This window comes from Acanthopagrus latus, chromosome 4 (assembly GCF_904848185.1).
Source record: "Acanthopagrus latus isolate v.2019 chromosome 4, fAcaLat1.1, whole genome shotgun sequence".
NCBI classification, from domain to species: domain Eukaryota; kingdom Metazoa; phylum Chordata; class Actinopteri; order Spariformes; family Sparidae; genus Acanthopagrus; species Acanthopagrus latus.
The window spans coordinates 20,445,177-20,472,215 of record NC_051042.1 but is presented as its reverse complement, the minus strand read 5'-3'; the positions used below and the strand labels follow the sequence as shown (position 1 = coordinate 20,472,215).

Here is a 27,039-nt window from a genome sequence, read left to right as displayed (position 1 = left end):
AGAAGCAGTGACAGCAGTCCTGTAGCTTATGTCTACACTCAGTGCTCAAGACAGTGCAGATGGAGCTATACAGTTCCCTGCTTTGATCTAGTTAGTCTCCGAGGCATTACTGATAGACCTATTGCCATTGGAATAAAAAGAAATTGCGACACATTTCAATAAAAGTAATTGGTCCTCATGCAGACAAAAACAGCCACACATTTGCTGTCACTATGTATACGAATGCGAATGTAATTACCTCGCCTGTGAAGCCCCTCTCCCTCCCGCCCTCCCTCCCTCCCTTACTCTCATGATTATGTTTTTCTGCTTGTGTTATCTGTGAGGGAAGTGTGCTGCTGTGCTGATTAACAAATAACTCTGTGATGAGCCTCCCAAATGTCCAGTTAGGTGCAAACTAGATATGCCATATTTGGGCAGAGAGCTCGGAAATAGAAAAACTGCTAATCAAGTCATATTTTTGCAGCTTGTGGGCCTGATTTTGTTTTCATATTACACATTTTTTGCCATGTTTCCTTTGCAATATGGTTTAACACCGAACATGCACCCCCCCTCATCATTTCAACAGTGGGATCAACCAGCACTGGTGGATGTGTACCGTAGCAGGCTATCCAAGGCTGCACAGCGTGACTCTTATAACGTAATTAGTCCATCTCTCTAGGAGGGTTTGCTGGCTTTACCTATATGCCAAAGTAAAGTGCAGTCACTTTGATGATAAAAGGGATAAAAAGGCAGCGATAAGGTGGAATGTTGAGCAGAGCGAGGCTGGTGTGAGCCAGCCAGCGGAGGTCTAATTGGATGAAGGAACCCTGTTGCATGAGGCGTTCTTCCCTGAGAGTGGCAGACATTATGAAAACCTCCCACGCTGCTTTCAGTTGATTCAATTAATTTATTTTTCTGTTAAACTGATGGAAATATTGCCTCTTTTCCAATAAAAGCCTGACAGCTTTAGCACTGTGACATGGCTTGAAGTCCTCTGCTCTAAGGAATTAATTGTGAATGTGCTTTGCTCCCATCGCCAGCCCTGCCCTCCGTGTGATCCCAAAAGGAAGACCAGAAATCACCCTGCCTCCATGGCGGCCCAGCCCGGGCTCAGCCTGTGGTCGAGTGATCTCATTCCCCCTCTTCCTTGTTTGGTGCTGCGGCTTTTGTTTTGACCGGGGCTGAGAGTGAGCCTTAACTGATCGCCATGCCTCAACGCAGCTGAGGAAAAACATTGGTTCAAACAATAGGCAGAGGATCAGAGAGGTGGGAGAGTGAATAATGTGTCAGGTGCTCCGAATGAATTAAAGTGCAGAGCAGGGCTGCAGAAATACCTCTGTGTGAGGCCCTAATCAGCTGCAAACATGGGAGAGAGAGAGAGAGAGAGAGGGGGGGGAAAAAAGCTTTCATTCCTGTAACTAATCATTTGTGGTTTCCCAATGCAGTCAGCCAACGCCAAAGGCAGAGACTAATAAACTGGGAGGCTGTGTAGATTTATAAATGATTAATTAAGGGGCCTCCCACGGGAACTGCAGAAGCTATAAGCAAAAATATTAATTAGTTGAGATGAGACTTAAACTAACAGGAAAACATTCCAGCCATGTTGGAAAGCTCATGGTGGGGGCAGCTTGTTTGACTCTGGGCTGACAAAGAGGGCCCTCACTGCTGCACCACTGTGGGCCGAGGGAGGGGGCCGTGTTGAATTTGGCTGGAGGATAATGAAGAGTTACATAGAGTGTCAGACAGAGAGACACACAGGTCCTTAGTATTGAGTTGTAAGGAGAGATGACTGAGTGACTGAGAGGGTTAGGATTGGGTCTGAAATGAGTTCTCGACTGCCTCAAGTACCTCTGCAGCCCCCCTTCTCACAGCTACATTACCATTTCTGGTTGCCTCTCCTCATGCCTGCCCTTCAGGGAGGTCTCTAAAGCCTCTCTCCTCCGCTTCTTTTCATGAATGTCAAGATGCTGAGTTTAAAGTCCTGCAGATTAAATGGGAAGTGTTGAGTTTATTCTGCGTCTAATGAAAGAACTAGGTAATTTCATGCAGAGGATCTCAATGTCACAATGCTTTCCAACTTCCAGAGCAGAGGCTTCTTATTTCCTGCTGTCCACTGGGAAAGGGGGAAAAACTGATTTCACTATTTCTGATTAGTGCAGCATCATCCAGGATGACGCTACCTGGGTGACACAGCCCATCCGGTGTGTGGAGGTGTGATACAGTTCAGTGAAGTGAGCACCAAGGCGTCACGGTGCTAAAACTATTCATGGCCAGTGTCAAATCTGATGGGCGATCTGATCGAGTTTCTCTGTCATCTATCAAGTCAGTCAGAAACTGCGAGAGAGCTGCAAAGTCAAACAATAATCTGCCTGCTGTGTGAAACCCAGTGGAACCAGATGAAATGTACATTTCTGAAACAAAACGGCCACTTGCACACTTCAGTGAGCCAATATACAAATTATTTAAAGCACTAAAGGAATTTGGATATTGTGGTGACAGTACCATGGTTTGGCTTTCAATGCCTGTTTTGGTTGAAATGCTCATGGATGGAGGCGGTGCGTCTTTTCTGTGAAAGATTGCTGGCTTTGATTGCCACAGAAAATGGCTAGAATTGTCTGCAGGTCTCCTTAAACAACATCCAGTTTTAATGGCGCAAAAACGGCCGTAAATATCCCAACAACCAGTACGGTCACCACAAAAATGGCTGGAAATGTCCACAATTGCCCTGAAAAATGTCCAGTGGTGTGACTCGAACTTTGGTCGGCTTTTTGGCAACCTGCTTTATTTGTAAATACGCCCTCCATCCTGTCCACTTCCTGATGTGAAAGATGGCTAATAGCCATGTAATGTGAACCCGATATGCCACGTTTAGTACAAATGTCAACCTTTGACGTACCTGTGGTTTGCAGAAATGTTAACTGCAAAAAATGTATCCTGGCAACTAGGTTGTATCAAAACAAGGGAGGATGAGGATTCTCGAAAAAGAAGAAACTGAAAAATGTCATTTTATGCGGTATGTTACAATTTCAAATGAAATCTGAAATATGTCCCCCTCCAGTCTGCATAATGTGAAATGATGTGGCTTGCCTCTGCATACTTACTTACACAGTAAACCCCAAGACAAACCAATGAAAAATAGCCCAAGATGGTTATTATGCTTCCACAAATGACACTTTCTTTTATTCCTCTTTCAAAAATTGCAAAGTAAAAACAAGACAATAAGAAGGGAAGCCGTCACTGCAGCGGGCAGCCACCACACAAATACAATTACAGAAATATGAATTCATTTGTAAAGGTCGTGCATCCTTTTCGAAGGTCTTGGTGATGAGAGCAACAACCACTGGCAGCACAAACTGCCTGTGCCAACTCAAATATTATAACAGTCAGTGGAAATAGGATCAGACCTGTGGGACAAATAATCTAAGAAATACTTTGAGACCTGAAATAATGAGGACCTTAAAGAGAGTACCAGAGTATGCATCTGGATGAGCTTAACAATCATCCGACTGTACAGGAGATGACTCAAATGGGATCCATCCATATAAAAGCCAAGCAGAAATCTGCCCTGAAGTAAGGACATCAAATATCCCCATATGTCAATCTTGACTTCAGTTTCGGGTGCAGGTTAAAAAAGAACTGGCCTCGACTATTTTCATGTTTTCAGCATGGAATCAGATGAAAAGAGTCTGAGATGAAAAATTAGGGCCAAGTAGACACTTGAAGAGAGAGGCAGATATTCCTTTAAGCCATCATAATTGACTCACTGGAGGGCCAGGCTCTGGTGGTGGTGAGGTGCTTCAGAAGTCAATGTTCCCAGAATCTAGTGTCAAGGGTGAATACATGTTTTTAGATTTCATAAATAAATATTTCATTCATCTGTCAATGGCATGTATGTGGTGAAAGAGAGCCCTTTCATGTCACTCTGGTTTTTGGATGGGTCGGTGGTATATGTGCGAGAAAATTGAGGCTACTAAAGGCGACCAGCAGGAGTGAGCCAGAAAAGACTTCCATTTGAATGATAGGCAAAGAGTTGAACTGTGTGTTTTTTTTCTCTCTGCTGATATGATTGCTAAGGGTGTCCAGCAGGACTGGAGTGACGTTTGACAACAATTAGTTGTGAACCATGACAGGCAGGCCCATATACAACAAAAGACAACTATGGTCCCCAACTTCATAGTAGATCACCAGACATATCAGCCCCATCAAAACTTCAGACGAGGCTGCAACATCTGATGTAAGAATCAAAACACACATATTCAGGTCTAACACGAAATGCAAATATAGTACATTTATATAACATGAACTTGCCTGTCAAAACACGTCAGGAGAACATTGTCATTGTGCTCCATACAATAGGAATGCAAGACATAGATATTTCTTCACGTTGCGATTTTATGTTTCTTTAAATTCAACTTTCTCTTTCTCTCTTATCACAACACTGTACTCTGGTTAGTTTAAGGCACAAAAAAACACATGCTTGTGGTTAGGAAACCATCATGGTTTGGCTTAAAATACCCGTTTTGGTCGCCAAAAAAACAAGACTGGAAATTTTCCCATGATGTCCTCAAAAATATTCAGTGTTGTCAGGTTTACAAATGTTGAAACCATGTGGTCCTTGATCAAAAACATTCAGTAGTTTCAAACTGGAAATGGTGAAACGCACTCTTGAACTGTGGTCCTCCGCTTGACAGCCACCACCATCCCTTCCATCTCCGAAATCCCACCGTACAATGTGAAAGTCAGATAGTAAACATTCAATCTAAGCGCGATATGGCTGACTAAAAACTTAGACATATCTGTGTTTTGCAGAAACCTTAGCAAAATGATCAAAAAGCATCTCCCTTGTTAACCTGCTACCCCCTCTCCATCCCCTTGTCACAGAGAGAACACGGGGCAGAGCGGTGTTAGTCTAGTCTCTTTATCCGACTGAGGTTTGTGTAAGTTAGATTCTATGGCCCTGTCCATGGCTCTGAAGGATCAGAAGCCCAACTGTTGTGTACTGGTAAATCTAAGGTGCTGTCTATGGTGCTGAAGTAGCAGACAGATTTGTTACTGCACCTTTTTTCTCTCAGCCACCTTAATGATCAAAGTGAGTATCAAAGTATCAACATGTAGCAGTGGAATTGTGATTGTGATCATAACTCTAAGTGCTATATCGAGGGATCAGAGAGACACACACTACTGCCTATAGTAGCCTCAGACCCAGTGGGGTTATCCTAACCCTAACCTTCCCATTGGGCCATCTCCCCTATTAAAAATGTACAGTTCATCAACTGGGCTTAGGTACAAAATCCCAGACCTCCTCCATTTGATGTGCCATAACATTGTCTTGCTACCTTTGCCTTTGCTCCTGACAGACAGTCGTGGTTGACATTGATGCTGGAGCTCATTGACAGTTCTATGTAAACATATATGGTGTTCCTAATGGTGTTCTGACAAATTCCGCCCCTGCATCAGTCCTTCCAGTCAGCGCCACAAAAAAAAAAAAAAGAGAGAAACACATTTCTGTTCAAGTGACAAAGCCCTCTAGCAGTGATTATGACAGCAGCACAGGAGGAAGTAAGGTGTTGTTGTTATGGAGTGACAAAGTGTATGTATGGGGAAGGTTGGGGCGGATGGATGGGTCAACAAAACATCGGACCTTATCATGGGATATCATTGTTTGTTTACCGTTTCAAACTGTCAGTTAATGTTGTTTTTAGCCGGAAACTCGTGTTTGTTATTGTTACCTGAAATTGAGGCTCCCTTAACCTTAACAAAGTAGTAATTCAACCCAAATCATGATCCTTCCCCCGAACCCAACCAAAGTTGTTTTTGCCCCTTAACTTGAACAAATCTTGACCTTCAGCTTTCCCATCGTGAACCTGATAAATCTTTTGGAAGGCACAGACAAATATGTCCTGCTGATAGTGGCATCGGACCAGGAAACAGTTTTCATGTGTTTTTCAAAATAACATGGAAAGTTATTGCATTTTTGTTAGGATGATACTTTCTTTGTAGCAGTATTTTACCTGTCATTGTCTATATTGTTGTGGACCACTGGGTGTCTTTGTTGTTCACACCGCTGACATGGATGGTTATGAACAGACATGATATTGTTGTGGTTTGAACAAAAATACTATAAATAAAGTAACAATAACCTTAAACTCTAGAAATTACTCTTAAAGGTTTCTGCCAGAAGTCATGTACATGCTCCTAGGGGACATTTGTCCATAAGAATATGGTGAATGATACACAGGCTAGCCAAAAGTCCATGGAATCATTCATGATCATTGTGCTCGAACAGCCACCGCCCTTCTGGGAAGACTTTCCACAACATTTTCTCTTCAGTCTCATTCAGCCACAAAACCACTAATGAGGTCAATCACTGATGGCTTGCAGTCAGTCACTGTTTTTTCATTTACATGACACTTTTCTTATTGGGTTTTTCAGACACTTTAGTCAACAACAAACCAATTATACTGATACGTATATCATGCTATGAAGTGTCCCTGGAGAAATCAAACCGTGGAAATTAAATAAAGATATGCAATGAAGCTCAAAATAACACAAGTGTAAACATAATATACACTGCTAATCAGACAGAACAAAATCTACATGTATGTGCCAATTCATGGTATTTTACACACTGTATTTTACACATGTTGCAATTGATGCCAAAGGTGTTGGATGGGGTTGAGGTGAAAGTTCTTCCACACCAAAGTATTTCAAGTGTATTTCTTCATGCACACAGAAGTAAATAAAAATGCCTCCCCAAAGCACACTGTTGTCTAAAAAAACATTTAATTTTTCTTCAGTTGGAACTAAGAGGCTCCAGAAAAACAGCTCCAGGTGATAAGCACACCAAGCATATATCGTCCACATACTTTTGGACAAATAACCTAGATTGGTTTGCTAAACTAACAGGCAATTGTTGTTTTAATTAATCTGTCAATGTGTCCTACAGCATCAGGAGGGAATTCAATCAAAACTGTATCAGTAGCATGCACCGGCCTGTATTTCCTTTTGTTATTTGTACAAGTTCAAAAGGTTGCTTCAACCCTACTGTATTAAGAAAAAAACACACAAATGCTGATGTGTTTGCGAAATGTAAATGTTTGTGTCTTGAGTAAATTGCAGGTCGAAGCAATGACTTCAGGACCTAATAACAAATTTAGGCAATAATTGAATTGTAGCATAAAATTGCCCCGGCAAATAACCGTGAGCCATTATGTGAACACATTTTCTCCCCTCTCATAAAGAAACCAAACCTTAGACACACAAATACAGTATGCATGCATGAACACACACACACACACACACACACACACACACACACACACACACACACACACACACACACACACACACACACACACACACAGAGTGAGAGGCACCCACACACACACATACACAAGGTGGGAGAGACCTTTGAGGGTTTCACAATAGCACATTTATCCGCAAAATTAAAAATGGTGATTGATCCGTGGAATATTAACGGTCAACAGTGTTTTTCATTAAGTCGTGAAGGGGAGTGAGGGGAGGCATTCTGGTGGAAGAAAGAGAGCAGGAAGGAAAAGGAGTGAAAGCTTTATTTAATACTGATCCTGTACTGTAAAAAGGCCCGAAGAGAAATGTAAATACTAGACTCCAATAACACGACAGCACACTAATCATATTTACAAACTATATTAAATCTGCCCATTGTGTTTGCCTTGCTGAGGATTGGCTACCATGTAATTGTCATTGTAACCAGTGTTGGCTTATGGGAAAATTTAACTGCAGTGATATAAGGTGACTGGTAGGATTATTATTACTTTATTATGACCCAGTATATGTTTATTAAAACAATTTGTCATGCAGAACAGGAGTGGGGAATGGAAACATTAAATCCTGCTCCACTCTGGCCGCAGAAATGAGTTACAATAAAATTAATGGTGGGGAGGCCTGGGCTGACACCAGAGTGGTACGTAATAACCCGCTGCTTCGTTTCATTTGCCGATCATTTCCTGTTGGGCCCTCACCATTAAACATACATGCTGGGGATTATTGAAATAGCCCTGCGACAGCCATTGTAGTGCAGAATGTGTGTCTGTCGGTGTGTGTGCGTGTCTGTACTCTCGCGCATGTGTTTGTTGGACTGTGTTTTGGCTGGAAATGCTGCTTTTATGTGGCCGGGCATTTGATCTTGAAAACACCGGCGTCATGGCAATATGCCACGGTGTGTTTGTATTTCTGCTTGTGCTGTTATGAGAGGAGAGATATTAGGACAGAGAGGCAGTGAGGCTGGGATCTGAAGTCTTAGGAGGAGGCATCATTTCACTGAGTGCCTGGGAGGGGCAAGATTAGTCTGTCAGTTCTGTCTAAAATGACTTTGAGGCTATAGCTACAGGGATGCAGCAGAAGTTTAGCCAAGGAGTTAAGTGCATTTACACTGAACAATGCCCTTCATTCCCCTTGTGGTTTGGTGTTTGCGAGGACTGCCATGTTGAGGTGTAAACTGATTATATGAGCAATTCTGCCCCAGATACCTGATGTGTTGTAGCCATAGCAAACTTAAAACAACAAGTATGATATGCTGCCACAACAAACACTCTTTAAGGATGCAACATGTAAGAATTTTGGTTCAAAACGTTCAAAGCTAACCACTATGAAAATAAAACCGGTTCAACCATATGTTAAAGAGGTCTATGTATTGTGCTGCAGAGATATCTACTGAAGTTAGCATGCTATCCAGCTAGCCCTGGCGCCCCTTGTCTTGTAATACCACTTTGTACCTCAAGAGGTGATAGTCCTATATATAGCTCAGACCTCCAGAAGATGAACAAACTTCCCCTGACTCCTCTCCTACATCAAGCCAGCCTGCCTCACCAACAGCGCCTTCCTTATCCACTGAGGTCGGAGATTCTGGTCAGAGCCACTGTAAATCGCCTCTGTAATGTGAGCTGGCTAGCATATGGCAGCTGTCGTCAGCAGCAGTTTGCTATTTATTCTGGTGAAATGCTGTCCCTATTAGTTGGAGTATGATTTCAACAGCTGGACAATTCCTACATATTGTACCTTTAATTAGCACACAATAATATTGCAGAGCACAATATGAGCCTGCTTTAGGTCAACAAGTAGTCTGGATTCGGGACACAGCTTTTCCAAACCAGCTAACTAGGGAGACATGTCAAAACAGTTTCTATATCATATGCTCTTAAATGTCAGGTTTCCATCCAAATTGTATGCAAATTGGCAAAAGAAAATGTAAATGAATGCATGTTTCCATCCATTACTGTTATGTTAGGAAATAAGTGCATCAAACGTTGGCGCTAATTCATTAGTCAGGTGCGGTTTAACCATTGCAGAAGAAGAGGGTGCAACAAGATGATAACACCAGTTTAATTTGATGATGGTCTCTTAATCACTACACACAGATTTGTTTTTTTCTGGGGTAATTTTTAGTCCTTGGTCGATGTTTAAAGTCACCTCGTTTTGCATTACACTTGGCCACATATTTTGCTTTTATTGATAGACAAACTTTTCTATCCCAACCAAGAATAATATTTTTGTCACTTTATTTTTTAATATTTGACACTAGTGTATTCATGTGGAAATCTTCTGCATGAGACACTGAACTCTATCTGCTAATTGACTATTAATATATGTTAATAAAAGAATGAGTGAAAGGATAAATGCAACAGTATTGTACACAAGTATGAGTACAGTTTTTGCAGACTGCAAGCAGACTTTCTGCATCATGTAAAACACTCAGCAATTTTATTGACAAAACGGGCTCAGAGCTCAAAATCAGTATTATTTTTTTCTAAAGAATCACCAGTGAATGTTTCCAGAATTGGTCAATGAGCACATCGTGAGTCTGTAATTTAAACTGAGTCTAATTCTGTGTGTGCTGAGCATTCTCTTAGGTCTTTTGATGATGTTGCCATTGCAATGCAGTTTATTGTTACAGTAGCAGGGCGCTTTATGTCCTTGCTCTTTCTCCCTCTCTCTCTGTCTCAGGAATTTCATAGTTATACGCAGAAAGAAATTGGTCACAGTAATAAGATAGGATCCATCCGATGCCATTCAAAATATCCTGATCCAATCTCTGCCCTGTGAATCTCAGAGTATTGTGTTGTGTTTTTGAATTTACTGTTGTACCAGTTGTTTCAACAAAGCGTTGGTTTTCTAAGAAAAGTTTCCTTATTACACAGGATACACAAATAAACCAATGCTACCCTCTAATTCCTCAATAATTAAAAAATAAGCCTGCGCTCACCATTATTTGACTCTGTGTACTGCGATGGACTCCAAGGCCTCCGATTGCTTGCATAGGGGAAAATGAAACCATGTGAGTCTGCAGTGTAAATCTCTTCAACATAAAATGTTTGAGAGAATAATGCAAGTTAGAAGACTTTCTCTTAAATCTCAGAAGGACCATATGGATGTTATAACAAGCTTAAAATGTCTATTACAATACACTACTACGTTAATTTGATCAATTTTGCCATCATTCATAAACATTGTTTGTGACTGACATAATCAATATTTTCTTGATCTTCACAGAGAGTTCAGGTCATTGTTTAGCTGTTCAACTGCGACTTAGCAGTTTTGGTTCACTCTCACTGCTCTCACAGCATCGTTTTGGGCCACAGAAGCAACTGTTTTCAGAGATAAAGCTCTAAAAAAGAAAAAAACAAAAACCCTGTACACTACCTGCTTAGTATCTGATGGCAGACAGACACAGTTAGCAACTAGCTAGAGTCACAAATCTCCAGAATGTCTTGGCAGAGAGCAAGGACAGAGCTGAAAGGCTGCGCCAGATGCCCAGAAACACAACTCCAAATGGTAATGTACTGCATTTAAATGGCGCTTTTCTGTTCTACCGACCACTCAAAACACATGCTGCATTCGCCTGTACACGCACACATTCAATCACTGATGGCAGAGGGTGCCATGCAAGGTGCTGACCTGCTCATCAGGAGTGATGCAGTGCTTTCTATCCAAAGCGCCCCCGAATATTTCTATCCCATTCATATATAACCAATTGGGGGCTCAGTGTCTCACCCAAGGACACTTGCAGACTGAAGAGGCATACTACCAACCTTCTGATTATTGAACAACCCGCTCCACCTCTTGAGCCTCAGCCGCCCACAAAGTCAGAGATAATGTTGCTCAGTAACAGCTTGCTTTGTAAATAAGCAAGTGCTTGCAAAAAAGTTCCCCATATCAAACAAAAAGGTTATAATATGCCAAAAACAAAACAAGAAATTCAGTTAATGCAGGTTTAAAAAGCTGTTTGATGACTTGTGTTGATCCTAGTGGCCTCATGACCACTAGAGAACAGAAAAAATCCAAAACACTCCTTGTACTGAGTCTATCCACGAGGTTCCTTCGGAGGTTACTGGGAGGACTATTATGGGTGATACTTCTAGTGCTGGGCAGAACTGACATCCATAGCAAAGTGTCACACACAACCGAGACTTTAAGAGCTTTAAGTGTTAGCTACAGTAAGTGGGCCAAACAGTAAAAATGTGTTTGCAGTATTCATTCGCTAAAGATCCTAAGGTAGATTTTCATGTAGAATGATATGCCATAGTAATTGCTCTAAGGAACAGGATAAGCGTCCCGTTGTCATGGAAAACAACAATCAAAGTGGCCAAACAGTGTAATTACAATGTGATGCACTGGGGCCCAAGCTTACATACAAATAAGTTTAACCAAAGATGCAGCTAGACACTATCATAATTTGATTAATTAATTCAGTCCAATAACATCTGAAAAATCTAGAGGAGTTGTAAGACTAAATAATTTTATCACTATTCAAGTTTGCCTGAGGCTAAACTGGAAGTTAGCCGGCTCGGGTGGCGGGAGCCTCTAGTGTGTGCACGCTCTTTGCTTGGAGGATGTGCGTAATTTTAAACCAGGAAGCCTTTTTTTAGCTTTGTGGAATGAATGGGGCTCTATCTCCAACGTGCAAACATTTGCATAGCATGATTTTGCCTCTAGTGGTTAGAAAGTGTTAAGAAACAATTGCGTGTTCACACATTTAGATGAAACAGAGCAATGTGGACATCCTATGTTATCATTTTCAGCCAGCTGTCCCATAACCAGTTAATTATGTATCTAATAGCTTCAGCCTTAGTGTGCCAACTCCCAAAAAAATAGTCTTTTTTAAAATCAAATAATCAGACAACTCTGCATTTCTGGGAGAGGGCAAAGGGGTTTCATTCAACCTAAAATGAAAAGTAAGAAACACTTGCTCTTTTCAACCTCCTAGAGAAACTTAAACAATCCTTTTTGCTAAGATTTTACTAAAATTGTCTCTCATGCAAGTTGCATCAATGTAAGAAGTCACTGAACCATGGAACCATAAAAAAGGGAGATTTTTGTCTTTGTCTTTTTTTTTTTTTTTTTTTTTACCAGAGGTTGCAGTAGCAGTGTTGTAATGATGGCTTAATAAAACACATCATAAAAATATAGTGAAAGCCGATTCGTATATACTCTGCATTGATCATAAAAGATTTACAAAAAATTAAGTAGTACATAATCTGAAAGCTGAAATTACACTTTGTTACTTTGTGCCGTTTTTGTCAAAATTACTGTCAAAAAAGCGGCGGTAATCAAATGGACAATTAGCTCTTAAGTGAGGTCGTAGTGTTCGCTCCTCGTTTCTTAACGTCTACTGCCCACCCCTCATCAGTTCACTGCAGCCCCCCATACAAAGCCTCTTATGACCACATTAATGCAACTAATTACCATGTCAATCACAAGTAATGCTTATTAATTGCCCCTCAGAAAGGGGCTATTTCAAACAGTGAGTAGTGCCTTTAAAAGCCTGCTGAAAGGCTGACTGTTGGGTAGGTTATGAGAGAGAGAGCCGTGTTTCAGCCCCACCGCTGGCATTAGTCAATCTGCTGTCCAGATGTCTTCCACAGGTGACAGCTGCAATAGCCTAACAAGCAAATTAATCACGGAGCTTTTGTGGCGCTTCATTTTAGGGAAACTCATTTCGTTTCATAAAAGGCTTCATCTCGTGTGAAAAATGACAAATTGCGGCCATGGAGTGATGTGGAGGACCAAGCAGCCGGCTCTCATTTCTGTACCATGCCTGCAAGGTACTGAAGAATAGAGAGGCAGAGAGATAGAGCAAAAGGGAGAACTGGGCCAGAACCAGCGACACAGTAATGAAGCCCAGCTCGGCCCCTCTGGGCTCAAGTTCTGACGAGCCTCACAGGTGGTTTGGTCAGATTAAAACCCTGCTTGGTTATAAGCACACGGCTTTGAATGAGGGGATACACTCTCTGGTCTGTCAGTCATTGTCCTGAAATTGCAACATGGAGGACATTTTGAAAAAGCTGTCCCCAACAAGGGTTTGGTGGCAGGGAGTTTTCCTTGATTTAGACCCAGATGGCTTGTTGTACTTCAATGCCTTTTTTTGGTATTGATGTGATGTTTTATCTCACACTTTTAGTGGTGGTTTTGGGATTTGGTGTGTGTGTTAACCAATAAAGAAGCAAAAGTGTGGAGTGTTTATTATTACAGAAGGCAGACCAGCCTATGTGTTTGCAAAATGTCTTCATATTTCTATGAGTGCACCAGTCACCTCAGAGCAAAAATTACATTTGTCATTGTTAAGTGCAAGTTTAGACCGACTGTGACAACACCCATTTGTGGACTAGCATTTTTTTTTATTATATTTTTTGCGTCACAGCCCACACCATGTTGGTCCTCTGGAGCCACAAGTGACCATTTTTGGACAAGAAGATGAAGCTAGAGAGGATACAAATCTCTGTGCCTCTATCCTGATTGGATCTCACTGTCAGAGTGACTTGTCAATTACAAGGCAGCCACGCCCTAAAGCACATCCTGCTTTATCGTCTATTTTACTCTTAATGGGACCATAATGTACAAAATGAACGTCATGCTGTCATTTGTCTTGTCTGTCTGGAGCAAAGTAAGAAATCATGTGACTTTACTATGATGCTACAAAGTATGGAGGAGGAAGTCAGCAATTCATCAAACTTTGACCACAGACTGCTGTGCACTCCCTGTTTCTTACCAGCAATCAACTTTGGTTTCTTTTAACCATCAACACAATCGTGCCCAAGTGCTTCCTAAATTGATGTGGTGCCTAGACCTAAACTAATCAAACATGAGTGCGGTAGGTGGGGTTTTATAGGATAATTGACTACTTAGCCATCAAAACCGCTAGTAAACACTCTGCATTAATGTAAACTAATTGTCTTCTGAGATTTTCGCATGGTGCACTAATAAGTGACCTCATAATGAATCAGAGTAGGCTATTCAGAGCCTCTGACAACAGGGGGTGGACATAACTTTTGCCGTATATACAGATATACTGTAAAAGAGTCATTGTCTTCATTATACCATGTTAAATAAATCAAGTTTAGGATAGTTGGAGAAGGAAAGACTCCTATCACGAAAGCAATCGCATTGTTACTGCAGGAAAACAGTGTCTACAGCTCAGTTGAGTCCAGTTGATCAATGTAAATAGCCTCTCGGAGCCAACTGGTGACTCTTGTATCTCACTTACCCCCAGGTTGGTCCCACCTGAGCCCATTACTGGTTGTATTTGAGACCTTTTTAATCAGAATTCATTGCAATACAGTGAAAAATATCAGATAAATCTGGGATTTATCAACTGTTTGACTAGTCAATGACCACTAAAGTGCAGTAGTTGTGAATGCCCTAAACCACAGTGGTGTCAGATCAGTTTTTGAAAGGCAGTGACAAACGGTGTGTAAATGCTAATATGGGTGAAAAAATAACTCCACGTATTTGATCAGAAATGTAACATTGTGCCTATATACAGTCGTCATAGACATAGGGCGAGAGCCAAACTGTGAGAATATATTCTTTTATGACAGAACATCAAGAACAATGACACATCACAACTTAAAGGTATTTCACACAAAAGTATGGAAAATTGAAAACTTACAATGGCCACACAGAACCAACAAATTAAACTTTTTGGATTTAAAAGCTTCAGAAAGCCATTAATACAAAACGGAGATAAATCCTTGAAAGCCGTCCAACAAAAACTGTAATTATCATTGTCAGTAGAAAAGAAAAGAGCACAGGGAGGCAAGAGGATTACACTCCTTCACAACAGAGGAATGTTCTGTGTTTATTTCTCTTCATTTGTTGAAAGAAATTCTGGGTGACAGATGTCAGCAACACTTTATAATTTAGCATAATTATCATGTTCATTCTATTCTACCGGTGCATATTGTATTCCACCTTCTATTCTTCAAACTCTTACTTCAACTCACTGTGATTGCATAGAAACTCATAGTACCCCTCTTGAATGTTTGACCATGGTGCATAAAGAAAGTCTTTTGCTTAATGGATTAACAAAAGCAGATTCTTTGACAATACAAAGAATGTGTTGCAGTATAAATGAAAAGTTTTCATTTCGCTTTTCTTTGTTGAAGTCTTCGCCGAAACTTTCTCAGTCAATTTATGCCGTGCTATTCGGAGACTTTTGACAGCATTTCTTATTGCCTCTTTCAGTGCAGATGCTTACAGAAAAGTGAAAAATTAAAGGAAAACCTGAATGAATGGTTGGATAAATGTGACAAATTCAGACGCTTTCATACAGGATATAAAGAGTCATTTTAATGGATTGATGAGAATGAAAAAGATGTGAATCAATTGAACACCTATGGGAGAATGGGGAGCTCCAGACGGAGAGGTTTATGTTGTTTCTTTCCACTGAATTGTCACTCATCTGTATCTCTGTGCGGAGTGCATCAGATGTTGATAAAAATGTTTCCAATTTCTTCTAGAAGAACCGTATTACTGTTATTGACTTTGTGGCTCTTAAGCCATTTTCTACCATTTGAAGTCATTATATCAGAGTATTTGAGACAAATTTTAAATTGAGTGCTGTTGAAATTAATTATACCCATATTTCTGTGTTAAAATGCTTCCCACAGGTTACCATATTTAATTAATGAAGCAGCCTGGACAACCTCAAAAAGAAAGTTTATTTTGAAATCGAGCAATTTAGTAGGAAGAGGAATTTCCTAAATTGAGAAGCTGTTTTCATCAATTTTCAAGGTAACTACTGTATGTTACATTTTTCATGGTATTTATCCTACTCAGCACACACTTTAATCTTATCAATGGGAAAACGTGCTGTACCAGGACAAAGGACAAATGTCAAACGAAATGGTGCTGTTTAAATATTGCCACTAAAGGAGTTCAAGGAGGCGACAGTCAATCAGTAAGTGATGGCTCGATCTTGCAGCAGAGAGTGCATCACCATGGGGACCCCAGACCCTGATGCCTGGATGCGACGCCTTCCCAGAGACTGAGATACGGCCAACCTCTGACTCCTTCATGTGGTCCCACTGGCAGATATGCTCTTATCAGGACAGGCTATAGCATACATCTTCCAACAGTCAAACACAGATATAGAAAAGGGGCCCTAAATGGTGTGATAGGTGAAATTCTTAGTACAGGTAATTGTCATGTATGATTTGGTGTCTGTCTGGACTTCAAAATGCAGCAAACAAACTGTTAAGCGCAGGTATTTGGTGGATAAAAATTGATGGTTTGACATTTTTGCTGAGAGCTAGATGTATCTGTTTGTTCAGTGTGAGGCTAGCTGGTAATTGGTTAGGGTAGTTTATCACTAAGAATGAAAACATGGGGAAACTCTGTCCACATATTCCACAAATAACCCTCCGTAAAACCACAACAGACTTTTTTGTAAAGATTTTTCAAAAATGGCGTACCTTAAGATGCTGGTCCTTTACCATCACACGGAGACGGAGAGTCCTCTCAGCAAAAATGTAAAACTATTTTCTGAATCCTACCAATTAACAATGAACTAGCATCAGAAATAATTAGTCACAATACAGACACTGAGGGTACAATATGTGAGATACTCGAAACAAACAAAAGGGACAGCATATCACCAGAATAAACGGCAACTGCTGCTAACTGTAGCCACCATTAGGGAGTTAGCTCTGTTAGCTGTGCAGCTAGCAGTCAACACTGGAAGCTCAGAGCACTCTGGAAGTGTCTGTGCTTACACTGCTAGCATAGGACCTTTGGATCAGAACAGGACATTGCTAGCTGGTTAGCATGCTTCCTTCAGTAGATACCTCAGCAACACAACACATAGAAGTCGCAGAGTCATAGTCATAGATAATTATATAATTACAGATAGTTAATTCTTAAATGTGTTCCATTAAAACTCTTACATGTTGCACATTTAAAAACAGCTAATTGGATTACACAACGCTCATGAATCATTTAATCCTGGTGGTTAATTGAACAAGAGTGGTATCAATGTTCTCATCCAACTCTCAGCTAATAAGAAAGTTGTGAACTGTTGAACTATTCCTTTAAGTTGGATCCAGAGATCTTCATATTGATGTCTTTTTTGACATTCCCCATGGAGAGGGAAAGTGATTTTCATGTAAAGAAGAGATTAATCATCTTTTTCTTTGCATTCAGTTCACTCAATTCTAGCTTGTTTAGTTGTTCCAAGCGCGTTGCTTTAGGGTAAGAAACATGGAAATAGTTAAGGGCGTATGTGTGAATGAAGGGGTGGAGTGCGAAAGAACAGGAAGTGGACTAATGTCGACTTGAAGATATGGCAATATACAGAAACACACACGCACATGCACACACTCGGACACTCAACACCCCCCTCCCCTGAGGGCCCTGAAGCTAATTAGCTCCTAAAGCATTTATTTATCACAGATAAACTGTCCAGCAATCTCACTGGCACATCCCCAATGGAAATAAGAACTACTCATTAGTTTGTTCAATTAAGCTTTCTTTTCCCACTCCAGCCTGGCCTCCCCACAGCACCACAGTGATGACGAGAATACACTTTTTGGTACCACAAAAGTAGTTGCTACCCTTAAGCAGACTTTCCATGTGTACACTGCAGTAAAGGTGGAAGCCTTTGACATCTCTGAAAGTTTGTATGTGACCCAAATTAAATTTAGAGCTGGTATGTGGAAAGTCCTTGAAAGGAGAACCATGATTAGTAATCCTAAAACAAAACAACAAGAGGGGGGGATTAATTCTCATTTTACATTTTAGTGTAAGACACTGGAAGAGGCAGCCGTCAGCTGCTGCTGTTGAATAAACCCATGAGGTGAACTCACTTCACATTGCAAACTTTTCCACACGAAGGCCTATTTGGGATTATTTTGAGCTGAATGAACTGAATTCATATTGTTGACTCTGCTGCATTTCATTTATGCAGCATAACACCAAGCTGGGACCGACCGGATCCAACTTGGTGCGGTGACAACTTGGTGTCAATAGCCAATTATTCAGTGTGCTGAAATAGTGCTTTTGAGCTTCCATCTGGACGGTATTTGGAAAAACATGTTCTTATTTCAGGCTGGATGGGTTGTGTTTGATCTGGAGCCTGAGATATGCAGCTTATACTTTCTGATGTAATATAATCTTTAAATACAACTGAGGAAGATGCCGGGCAGCTCACTTGTATTTAATGTTTAATATAATATTTAATGTTCTGTACAGTAGTTTTAGCAGGTGAAATAAAGGGGCCAGTTCTGTCTTTACCTCTCTGTTGCCAAGAACACAGTGGGGTTAATTATTCAGTGGTGAAGGAAGTATTTAGATTCTTTACTTAAAACTGGCAATAGATCAGTTTTTTGCTTCTACTTATCATTCTGAAGTGAATACTGATTGCACAGTGCTATGGCTGTAAAATGATGCCATCCACATATAGACTGGTTCCCTATAAACCCTGGTTTCTCTGAGCTAATTGGCCTGCCCACCGGTACAGATGTTTCCCTCAGAGATTAAGGCATAATGGCACAAAACTTACACATCTGCTATCTCACAACTAATACAGGAAGAAGCACTATTTTCCTTGGCTGTTATCCGCAAGTAATGGTGGACCAATAGGAAAACTGTGGAAATTCTACACTGCAAATTAAAAAAAACCCACTGATGGAAGGTGAAGAGGGAGATTGGTAGAAACTGAAGTTAAATAAGAGTGAATGGACAGGCATTCACTCAACAGAGAGCATCAATGTCGTGTCAAAAACTGTTCCCTCACTGATTTGTGTTGCCCCTTACAAGCAGGACACAAGACAGTTTAAACCCAGCATTCTTTGTTGTAGAACAACAACTTTTGTACTTATCAATACTACAAGGTGTTTTACTCTGCCTTTTGATAGCACTGAGATCGGGTTTTCATGTCAAATTGGGATTCTTATGGTTGTACTGCTTTGGACAGTAGCCATGTTGCTAAAACAGTGTTGCAAATGTTAATGCCACAGGGAAACACAAGTAAAGTGGATTTTTTAATTTTTATTTCATATGTTTTATATAATCGCCGAGGTAGCTTAATCTACATTAATCTAATCAGTCATTTATTTGCAATGATAATCTGAATAACAACTGAATAATAATAACTATGAACTAAAATGTTAACATACGTTTTAAATGATAAATAATAGATAATAAATATTTGCCTCCAAAAAATAGTGAAGAAGAAGTAGAAAGTAGCATGAAACACCCAAAGTAGAAATACTTTGCTCATATTCAGGGTCATAATTTTCATTTTGGGTTACTACCAGAATATGTTAACATGATCTAATGCTGAATATACACATCAGTCAGACACTTTGTTTTAGCTCCTGCCTCTTTAAGGACCCCCCTCCTGAATACCTATAACGCTCTGATTGGTCAGTTCACACATGTCTGACCTAACAATGTTAACCGCAACGCTAACCGCGACATTACACAAATGTGTGACCCTGTGACATAGTGTGATGTCACAAACTCACAAATTTAAAAGGCTAGACCAACGACAAGGTGTTTCAGGGGCAGTGTTTTCTGTGGGAGAACTTTTAAGATCTTTTACATGTACAAGAACCTTTATAAATCACTGAAGATGAAAAAGCATACCTGGACTCCTTTAATTAAGTAAAAAGCAAGAAGGCCCACATAAAAGTTGTAATTGAGGATAGTGCTTTAAAAAAAAAATCTACTTACAACATAGTTACACCCGCCACTACAATTAGTCATTTACGTGGACTCAGTTTTTTCCTGCATCATTAAGATTTCCCCTACTGTTCTGTATTACATAGTCATTCAGTGAGATGCACGGAGAAAAGATTTTATGAAGGACCGCACCTTCTCTTGTTCTGACTCATTTCATTAAATCATTAAAAGCAAATTGCATTTTAAGCACCAGTGGTATTTGAATGTCAGAGGCATAATAGATTTGTTGAAGTAACATTGAAGTTGTTACTGTTCTGTTCTTAAGGTCAAACACTCATCACAGGTAAAGGTCACGGATATTCCCAGCGATTCCAGTTTCTCCTCACACACCCAAAATACTCAGCAGCACTACAGTCATCAACATTGCATGGAGGCAAACTTCTCTGGCCTGCTGATGAATGCGCTGAACTTGGAGAGGGGTTTTTACTTTCCTCCGGCCCGAGTATCTATCCCCTCAAGACAGTAATGCCAAGACACCACGAAGGCAATATTTGGCCCATTCCATCACTCTAATTCACTCCCTGCACATCCATATTTCATTCGGCCTCGGCTTTAATGAAAGTCATGGCAACTTCACCACCACTGGAGTCTCTAAGCGACCACACATTGAGCAGGAAAAAAAAATCATAAATAAGGACATTGGCCTTCATACAAAACAATATGAGAGGGAATGAGGCCCCAAAGTTGGGTGGAGAAAGGGGAGGGAGGGTGGGTGGGAGGATTCAGCTGTGCTGTAGCTGGGGAGGCCATCTGCCTGGAAGAGCCTGGCTATCTCCCATCCCAAGTCCCCACTTTTCCTCCACCCGAAACCCCTCCTCTCTCCATCATAGAGACAAGTGCCTGTTTATCCCAATGCCCTTCAGAAGACATTTGCACAGGTCTCATGTGCAATCCTGTTATCTTCTACTGGCCTGAATATGCTCAGATTTTAAGTAGGGTTTGCTGTATTGAGTTGGGCGTCTATATCCCCAGGAAGCAAACATGACAGCCCCACTAAAAGGCTGCTGGGACACCGGGCTTGGTGCCTGGTGCAGCTGTTACCTGCATATGCATTGCGTTGATGCAGCACTCTTCTGCTGGATACTACACCGCGTTAGCAGGAAGAATTCAGTGTCATTTCCAGAGCTGGAGTATGTTGATTTAGCCATCCATTTGAGCCTTCTAATTTTAACTGTCAACTTAATAACTTAACAAAATATAAAAATGGAAAAAATTAGATGTGACCTTTAACAAAGAGGTCACTGCACACCACACTCACAATTACAGTATTTAGAATCATGTTGACAGTGAACATGAAGACAGAAATTGTAATTTAGATATTGAGATAATCAAATTGGATTTTATTCACAGCTGTTAATGTAGTGTAAATGTGTTTGTGTTGTTTTTAATTGCCCCTTGAGGGACAAATAAAGAAGAATTGACATAAAGAGGAGCAAAAAAAAAAGATTCATTTCAAATTAAATCATGATGCTAGTTTTAAAATTTTAGTGAATGTTTTGTTGCTTCAGGGACTATTTCTGCAGTGATCCAACGTTTCAGATAGCATGCACCTGCACACAACAACACTGTTCAGTCTGGGGATATCTTTAACAGCAGTCCATAAAAATACCTTTTGGAAACCACAACAACATTGATGTCACACGATTTCTGTTTAAATATGCAATAGAGAACTTTGCTGAGGGATTAAACCCCCCGGTATATCACACAGTCCTCTGGAACTGGTAACAAATGACCAAAGAATCGCTCTTCCATCCTCTTAACAATCAGCATTGGGAAATAGTCTTTAGTCTACCCAGAAATCTCTGATGTATTGTGAATGTAATTACGTTTGACTGTCAGAATGAAGATCTTGCTTGGTGTGTCAAGGAACAATTTTCCACTTTAAAGGAACAGACTGTTTTTTTTTTAAAGATGCTGAAGACAAAAAAATGTATACCACTTTCAAACTGTTCTCAATGACTCGACTAGAAAACAAATGGAAACAGCTAGACTGGCTCTCTCCGAGGATGACAAAATCCACATTTGAGCACCTCTAAATCCACTTTCCAGCACCTCTATTCCTCGCTTCTTTACATCAAGTATGTTGTTTCTTTAGTTCCCACTACAAAACAAAGACTTAAGATGCTGCACATTCTCTCTCTTGTAAAAGGCTGCTTGGTAAGTGGCTATAGGGTTCAAACTATGATGCACTACCTTCCCCTCTAGTGTCAGTTTTGCATGTGAAGTTCATGCGGTCCGTGTTTAAGTCAACAGTAATTCATAATATACGATGTCCAGTTAGACTTTCACAATAAAGCTTGTTGTTCTTCTTGTTTTTTGCATGTTTTTTTTTTTTTTTACAATGTCAACTCGGTCATGGTCTTGGTTAGGTTTAGATAAAGATAGTACTTATGAGGTAAGTAACGTTAATTGCATACGCAATGTAACTCACATAAGCTACGTGGTGTACATGAATTAAGCTATGTAATTCACTTACTTTATGTATTTTCCTATGTAACATAACTTAAAAACAATTCACTCTTGACTCTTGGTTACAAATGGGACACAAACTGTTGATGCCCCAGATTATTTTGTGGATGGGAGTAATTACTAGGCGACCAATGGAGGCTCCAGCATGTCAGTGTTCCCAGGCAAGAACTTACAAGCACATTACTTCTCATTAAATCAAAACAACATTGTTTAAACACTTTGTACAGATGAATACAATGAGATATGCTGGTAGGCATATTCAGTTAGTTAGCTAGTCTTAGCATAAAGACTATTTCCAGTCTTTATGCCAAGCTAAGCTAAGCTAACCATCTCCTAGCTGTATGCTTATACTTAACAAATAGACACGAGTGGTTGATCTACTACTACTTTTTTTACACTACTTCTTTGAACGGGTGAGCACAGCATAACCCTTTAATTTTGATAGAAATCACTTTATCTGCAGCCGCAACAACTTTGTACAGTAGAAAGTTGTACATTAACTGACCTTAATGACACATGCCACTTCCAGCTGTCTGACCTCTGCACTCCAGCATGATACTCCAGGTAGCAGCACTCGCTCATTGGATATGTTCCATCTCAATGGTGGAGCTTAACTGATTAACACCGACGGACACGAGATTAATGAAAGCTATAAAAAAAAAGGGAAAAAAAAGAAAAACATGCCGTTATTACTCCTTTCATTATTTCAAAATAATTACACCAAATGCACAAAATGAGACGGACACAGCTGCTGTATTTTTGTGTCCGTCTGCTTGTTTATGATATGAAAATCAGACAGATTATACAGACAGACAGCCAGAGATAGATAGATAGATAGATAGATAGATAGATAGATAGATAGATAGATAGATAGATAGATAGACTGTTAATTGGCCTACCCACACTGACATACATAGGGAGGACAAAATAATAGAAACCGTCAGTAATGCAGTTTAACATCATCACACACTGTAGCCTTCAAAACTATTATTCAGAAGTTGAATCAACACCTCTATAAAAAGTTCTACAAAACCTGAACACTGTCACCTTCAGAATCAATTAGCATTTAATTAAATATAATATTTTCAGGTCTTTCTAGCTTGCTCCTTTTTCAATTAAATGTGTTCCTCAGACATTTTGTGTTGGAAATAAAGGGCAGCCGAAAAACATCATTTACCTGCATTTGCAGAAATTATTGTATCAACGAGGTTTCAAGTCAGTGGTCTAAAAACAAATACAGATGAGTCTATTATCCTATTACAGCCACTTAGAATGGTGTGATGTAGAGAGAGATAAAGAACAGGCTGAGCCCATCAGAGGACATTAAATGGGGCCAGCTCTCTCTGCTTTCACAGAGAACCGAGCAGAGCCGAGGCTGCAACAGAACAGCAGGCCACGATCACACAAGGCCTGCAGAATTACACAAATAAATTGCAACAAAATTCATATGCTGCTGTGTATATAATGTGGCTCAAATCAAACATAAACAGTCTGAGGGAAGATAAATTATATTCTGGAAATTAAAACAAAAACAATTGACAAATAAACTAAAAACTTGCCAACTTGCCAATGTGTACGCCTCCCGTTTCATCTAAAGGGGCTTTTATAGGCTATCAGGAAACAGTGTTTTTAAAATAAAAAACATCATCGCTATTCACAGAGGAGTTTGAACCACATTTAACTGAAACATCACTATCAAAATGCATCACATTTTGCTCTTTATTCGCCACATTTGACTGTATCTTACAAGAACTGGAGGCTGCTGTTTCCTGCAGGTAAAGACGGACGCGTAATGACAAAGTACTTTCATTCGAACAGTGGATGTAAAGAGGACAGTCGCAAATGAAAATGAGGAGGGAAAAATGCACATTTCAAACATCCCCTGAAGCTGCCTCTTTAAAGAAGCGGGCTCAGCATAAGGTATTCAGTTTGCAGATAAAGGCCTTCTTCCCACTCATAATCAACATATACAGTAATGCATCATTTTTCGAGCAGATAGCAAGAGAAGAATTAGCTCAAATTATTTTAAGTTTTTCTTAATTACTTTTGGAGCCTGAAGCTGTTCGCTGCAGCAGCTCAAACCGCAGAACTGCCGGAAAGTTTACAGTCACTCGGTCACATTAGCTGACTTATAATTCAAGCACTTATCACCCAACTCCAAAGCAGTACTTTATGAAGCATCCCGGTCTTTATCTGTATGTACACCTCCAATGCGATCACATGGCTAAATGATATTTCTGCTAACACTCATCCCTTAAATTAAAAAAGCAGTGGGCGTGCATTTCTGTGGGCATAATCTTACTCTCCTGATCTCAATGGGGCATTTATGGAGGATTTTATAACTCTAATTATCTTAGCCCATTACAGTATATCAACTTTTAGTGGTCCATTGTATTCTCAATATGCATCAACGGGACAGCTGCCTTTGTGGCAGAGAATATTTATCTCAGATTATAAGGCAAAGAGGTTCAACCTTAGTTGGATGCAGTGCTTTAGGCTGACACAATCATGAATGTACTATACTTACGGTTTAAAAGCAGTAGTCCATATATTATTGCCAGTGAGTAAACTTTATTTTTTTTTTACCAGAGCAGCACGTGGGAAACCTTACTGTCAAGGCAGCCAGAATTGATCTCTTCTCTGTGACCCAGGGGTTACATTTGCATCCAAGCAAAAAGTACAGCAGCATTAATCTGCTGTACACTAATTACATTATCATGGTCATTTTAAACTCAAATTTGGACACATACTGCAGGCGTGTAAAGACCAAGTTGGGACAGAAATATAGATGCGGCAATATATCATACTGCTTCCTCTTGCGCTACGATTATCAATACAGTGGCGCCAAATATAGATATTCTTAAAACATACAGTTGCTCTGAATAGATTCCCCTGAAAATTTTACCTACCAGAGCCACAACTTCATAACTCCTGACGGTGTAAACTACAGGAAAGGAAGGCAGTTCTAGAGAAAGACAGTTAATTGCTGAGTCTCATTTCCAGGTCATCAGATACTGACACTTTGGGTTAGAACTCTGGGCAGAACACCAACCCAAAGCTTCTGTATTTGATGCAGAATCGGTGTATAATGATGCTGAGATTTCAAGTCAGCACACTGTATAATGGAAACACTTTATTTAACCCATTCCATTTAGAAATGGTTGATGAATGTTTTATTTTATTGCACTATAATGTTGTTCTAAGCAGATATAAAAACAACAACTATAACTCCATCATAACTAGTCTACAAACACAAAATGAATGATTAATACCCTGATTGAACCAAGTGGTATTCATACATAATGACTTGCTCTCGTCAGTTTTGAACAGATTTAAAACCGTTTCATACCTGCCGGTGATTGAATTGTACATGTGTACAAGCAGTTGAAAAGATTGATATCACACTTACAGTAAGGATTACTTCATGTGTATAATAATATATTATTTAAAATGTATTGAACAGTGTTATCAATCATTCATCAGCGGCTTGAGGAGCTATAAATACATTATTAAACACTCTTATAACAACATTAGAATCTGTTATAAACCATGAATTAAGTGTTTATAAATGGCTGACAAATGCTTGAATGTAGGGGTCAAAATGAAGTATTTCCCTGTATAGTTATGTTGAACTGATCTGAAGTGTTGTGGGTCATTTTCTGTTGAGTATCCCCTGAAAGGTGGCCCCCTTACCACAGCAGCCAGTAGCTCAGCCCCTGACAAAGCTGTTAATGTTCTGCAAAGAATGTGCAAATTGAAGAAACGAGTCCAAGTGTGGGCAGAAAACACTTCTGGTACTTAGAACCAGTGATGGAACAAATTTGGTCAAATTGGTAAAGTGCCCAAAGGGAGGAGGGAGATGTTCCACGGAAAACCAATTCCAAGCTTGGGTGAGCTCAGGATTGTTTGGAAACTCTCCAATCTGGGGGCCTGCATTGAATTGCGTGTCAGGCAGAGACTGTTAAATAAGATTAGAATAAGGACCAAGAGAGCAGCACAGGTACCTCACAGGATGGCTGTGTAATGTCAAACCATAGTTACTCTTTAACAGCCATACATCAGCTGAGGTAGTGTTAGAAAAATGTTACATGAGGTGACATGTAAACTCACTGGACAGTCTCAGAAAACATTAGAGGTTTTTAGTGCATCGTGAGCTCTGTTTTGGAACAAGTCCCATTTCCTGCTTTGATTTATTCCTCCTAGCACCAATTAGGCTTGGCCCACTCCAGGAGGAGTTGAAAAGCTGACGATGGATATGTCATGGGATGGTATGATCAAAGCAGAAGCAAAACAGAGAGAGAAAGGAATCTCATTCAGTTTCATATTTATTAGGCCTTCAAGAGACTTGTATTACAGCTTGTAAACGCAGACACGTCCAAAAAAATGCAGCTTAAATTGTAAAAAAAAGCAAAATGAAGACCTTAGAATGGAGTGAAGACAGACATTAGCATCTTTTGATGAGCACTCCAGCGAGCTAATGTGACAGAGAGATCTTGAAGCCTCCAAACACTGAGTGATCTCTGGCCTATCTCCCTTTGGTTTAGTTCATCTAGGGCAGTGAATCATTATGCGAGAAAAATTTAAAATGGGTTA

General features: G+C 40.1%; 1 protein-coding gene across 5 annotated transcripts in view; it reads right to left on the bottom strand.

Annotated features, from left to right (window-relative positions):
* Nucleotides 1–27,039, bottom strand: part of LOC119017640 — a 189,350-nt gene that overhangs the window by 75,899 nt on the left and 86,412 nt on the right. For 2 of the 5 annotated variants that reach the window (XR_005074498.1, XR_005074499.1), the window contains exon 3: nt 22,952–23,095. The exons of 1 other annotated variant lie outside the window; for it this stretch is intronic. The gene's annotated coding sequence lies outside the window, so the exon portion shown is untranslated. Of the gene's footprint in view, nt 1–15,001; nt 16,400–22,951; nt 23,096–27,039 lie in introns of those variants that run through there. 2 more of the 5 variants (XR_005074500.1, XR_005074503.1) reach the window with 2 other exon arrangements.